The following is a 4,517-nucleotide window of genomic DNA, read 5'->3' on the forward strand; positions in this document are numbered from 1 at the left end:
CCTTCCAGGGGATTTGGTTTTAAGTAGGGGGACCTCAGGGTTTTGGGTCCCCAGGACAAATCTATTGCTGCCTCTCTCTTTTAAATCTACCTCTACAGTCTTCAGTCCACTTGCTGGCCAGCGACTTCACAATTGCCTCCTGCTTTTAAGGTAGCTCTGGACGGGTGTACGTGGTGGGGGGTGCCGCAGGGGTTGCCGGTGCACAGCTCCTTAAATAGCCGATTAGGTATGCAGGATGGCCCCGCGCAGGGCTGGAGCGTGCCGAGGCTTCACGGGAGCTTTGGCCCTGGCTCAGGAGCCCAGCTGGGGTGAGCTCTTCCTTCCTTGGCTCTTCTTATGGCCCCTGTCCAGATGGGTGTCCCCCGGAGTAGGCTGAGGCATGGTAGGAGGGCTGGGGTCCAATCCAGCACCCCGCCCATCGCCCATCAGGGGGACACTGGGTTCTCATTCCCCATCTGGCTTCTCTGAGGAGCCACTCCCCTGGGTGGCAGAGGGCAGAGGGTGGGAAGACCTGTTCCCAATCCCCTGCGGGTCGGGTGCTAGGGTTTGGAGAAAGGTCACTGGAAGGAGCTGGGGACTCAGGGCTGCAGGTGGCGGGTGGGAAGTCCAGGGCTGGAACTTGGCTTGTGCAAAGTAAAGAAGAGAAGTGAGGCAAGAGAACTTGTTGGGAGCGATCTCTTTCTCCGGCGCCTGTCACCACCCCCTTCCCACGGTGAGGCCTGGATCCACGTGTCTGTGTGGCTGGGTGGGGGGTGGTTTTGTTTGCTGTATAAAGCCCATTTGTGTGCCCGGCGGGGGAGGGGCTGCAGCGGCACCATGGAGAGACAGCGGCTCCAACTGCCTGACCCAGCCACCTCCCTCCCCAGGGAGCCCAGATCTAGGGCGGCTTTTGTCATTGAAGAGGACACTGACCCTGGCCGGGAGGCCAGGACAGAAGGAGGGGTGGGAAAACCTCAGAAACCGTCGTTACCACCATAAAGGGAAAAAAAAGCCGACTCCAGAGAAAGGGAGGGGAGGGGGCAGAGAGAGACCATGTGATCTAGTTGGAAGAGGGGCTGGCCGGGGTCTTCCCTCCAGCCCAACAAAGAGCAGAGGGAAGGACTACTGGGACTGCGTGAAGTCTGCCACAGGGGAGCTGGGTTACAGGAATGTGGGCTGGTGCTTGTTTCCCCACGGGACTGGAAATCCCGATTGGAATGTACATCCTAATTCCTCATTACAGACTGTGAAACACACGGGTAAATTCAAGCCCTCTTTTTCCTCTGCGCCCTTCCCCGGCCCTGAGGATGTACCAAGTTGAACTTTTCTCTGCTTTCCTGGCTCCTGCCAAGGAGCAAGAAAAAGCCAAAACAAAGGGAGCAGCAGGTAACAAAGGGAGCAGGAGGAAAGCCAAATGGTCAGAACAATGCGTGGGCTGGGCCATCAGTGCCTGCAGAGGCTGGAGCCACCTTGTGCCTTGCGCTTCCCTAGGATCGATCTGCAAAGCCAAAACCATTTTACAGATGTCACTTCCTTTTTAATTTTCTCATCAGCCTCAGAATTATTTTTGCCTTACAGGAGCATTTTATGTTTTGAGGTTCCCCCAAAGTCCCATTCATTTAATCTAAGAAGAAAAAAAGGCATAAAGTATAAACTAGGTTTCCGGGGAGTCAAGAGAGTTAACAGAGAGGAACAGAAAAAAAGAAGAAACGCAGAGACATATACTGCATGTTAGGAAAGAATAGGCCTGGACAGAGTGACCTCTGCTGGGACAGAGCGACCTCTGCTGGGACAGAGCTCCCTTCTAGTGTGATTCAGCCTCCCAAGGCTTTCCAGGCGCCACCTCCCGGTTGTCTTGTGAATTTTAAAAATTAAAAACATTTTTTAAATCTTTATGCTTTGAGAGTGAGAGAGAGCGCGCATGCACCTGAGCAGAGCAGGGGCAGAGAGAGAAGGGCACAGAGAATCCGTGCACTTGAGCTGACAGCAGCAAGCTGGATGCGGGGCTCGAACTCATGAACCAAAAGATCATGCCCTGTGCCAAAGTCGAATACTTAACCAACAAAGCCACCCAGGTGCCCCTAATTTTTAAAACTTTCATTTAAAATGGGTGTGTGATTGCTTCAGGGAAGTGTTTCACTGCTGGTGGGATTTGGGATTTTGCCTACAGAAATAAACATCGTTTCACAAAAAATGCCTTAGTCCCAAATCGGCACCTTTTGACTTCGGAGTGAGCAGCCTTTCCAGGCTCTCGTGCTTCCCAAATGGACAAATGCCTCGTTTTCTAGGCAAACACCGTCCTCCAGGGACTTGCCTTTATTTTGCTCTATTTATACTTGCTCTACTATGGATATTTCTGTTGTCACAAAGCTAATTTGGAGTAAATGTCAGGGGGACCCTTATGTTAAAACAAAACAAGATAAAACAACAAAATCCACTCCATCCCCCATTCTTTTCACCTCAGTGGCTACTCAAACTCTGGCCCCTTTGTTTTAATTCCCACTTCTCTCCAGCACATTCCTCACCCCGGGGAGGGAGAGGGGCGGGGGTTGGCTTAATCGAAGGCATTCCACTGCCTTCTGGCGCCATCTCCTGTCCTTTCAGATGCAGTGACATGTGAACAGGTCAGAGAATCAAGTGTCCAAGGGTAGTGACTTTTTGGTTTGTTTTTTCTTAAAAGAGTCTTTAAATTTTATTATTTTTAAATTTTAAGTAATCTCTACACCCCACTGGGGCTCAAATTTATGACCCCAGAGATCAAGAGTTGCAGCCAGGTGCCCCATTAAGAGGCTTGGGCTGCTCAGTTGGTTAAGCATATGACTTCGGCTCAGGTCATGATCTCACAGCCCGTGGGTTCGAGCCCTGTGTTGGGCTCTGTGCTGACAGCTCAGAGCCTGGGGCCTGCTTCAGACTCTGTCTCCCTAGCTATCTACCCCTCCCCTGCTCACTCTCGTTCTCTCTCTCACAAAATAAAATAAAGACATAATAAAATTTTTAAAAAAGAGGTCCTTTTAAAAAGGATATTTATGGGTGTCTGAGTGGCGCAGTTGTTTGAGCTCTTTCCCTTTGCCTCTCTTCCTTGTGCTCTCTACAAATAAATAAATAAATAAATAGGACATTTGGACATTTAAACTCCAAAAGTGTCCTGAAACACCTTACAGTTCGATGCGGGAGTGAGGCAGACAAAATGGAAAGAAGAATGGCCAACCCAGGAACTTAGTCAAGCAATACAGGGGGTAACTGATTACCGAAAGGAGAGAATTAATGAGGAGACAGAATTCGATGGAATTCAGTTTTCTAAAAGAGCAAGCAACTTGCTCTTTTAACATGAAGTAATGTAGACCCAGAGATATTCTAACTTGATAATCACATGTATTATGACATGCTTGTCTCCTAACACATTAGTACTGAAGTCCCTTAAGCAAACACAAGAGCTTTCAAGAATTAAAGTTAAAGTGAAAAAAAAAAAGGAATTAGAGTCAAAGTAATTTGGAGAAGGGGTGGTCAGAACTCTGGATCATTTTTTCAGTTTTCCAGTTTACAATGCATGACAAATGCAGTTTGAGACTATTATAGACAGAAGACAGGTAAGTTTGTGGTCTAAAATCTCTCGACTTTAATGAAAAAGGAGTGTGTGTCTTGCGTTGATTCTATGCCCAGAGCACTGCCTGGTATTTGCTGACCAAATGAATAGTCACATTTATTTACTTTCTTTCTGTCTTTGGTATTTCACAGAATTTCAGACCAGAAGGGTTCTCAGGTGTCATTCCAAATCCCTTGTTATATCCTGTGAAGGCGGAGTTTTGAGGGGCTAGGGATTCTCTCGTTGTTAGACACAGCAGCCACGCTGAATCAGAGCAAGGGCGCACACACCACTAGACATCTGCTTATCTCACTCATTCGCAAACATCAGTGTGCAGCAGAATCACCTGGAAAGCTTGTTGAAATCCAGATTTCTGAGCCTCCCTCCCATAGTTTCTGATTCTGTGGGTCTAGAGTATGTCCAGAGAGCTGCATTTATAGCAGGTCCTCAGGTGATGCTGGTGGTCTGAGGGACCACACTTGAGAATCAAGACCCTACCCCAACCGGAGAAGGGGAGGGAGTAGGGAGTTTGCCATTCTTTGGAGGGATTCCAGCCATCTGGAATTGTTATTTGCAGTCATCTTTAGAGAGATGAGCCACAATACCTTCCCTAGTTGACAGTCACATCATATTGAGGACTTCTAGATGCTCAGCACCTTATCATGCCCTAGAAATAGAGTTAACAAGAGGTACCTGGGTGGCCCAGTGGGTTGAGCGACCAACTTTTGATTTTGGCTCAGGTCCTGATCCCAGGGTTATGGGATCCAGTCCTGCATTGAGCTCTGTGCTGAGGGTAGAACCTGCTTAAGATGCTCTCTCTTCCCCTCTGCCCCTCTCCCCTGCTCATGCTCACGAGCGCTCTCAAAAATGAACAAGAGGTAATCCCTGCCGTCAAGAACTTCACACTCTCTTAAGGGCTACAGGTACCTTACCCAATTACTGGACTGCAATGGTG

At 48.7% G+C, this 4,517-nt stretch overlaps 1 protein-coding gene across 1 annotated transcript in view; it reads right to left on the reverse strand.

The window, feature by feature from the left end:
• Positions 1 to 660, reverse strand: part of CA14 (carbonic anhydrase 14) — a 7,058-nt gene extending 6,398 nt beyond the window's left edge. Inside the window, exon 1 of the mRNA XM_029947165.1 lies at positions 91 to 660. The gene's annotated coding sequence lies outside the window, so the exon portion shown is untranslated. The remainder of the gene's footprint in view (positions 1 to 90) is intronic.
• Positions 661 to 4,517: the final 3,857 nt, after the last annotated feature.

This window comes from Suricata suricatta, chromosome 8, assembly GCF_006229205.1.
Source record: "Suricata suricatta isolate VVHF042 chromosome 8, meerkat_22Aug2017_6uvM2_HiC, whole genome shotgun sequence".
In the NCBI taxonomy this organism is placed as follows: domain Eukaryota; kingdom Metazoa; phylum Chordata; class Mammalia; order Carnivora; family Herpestidae; genus Suricata; species Suricata suricatta.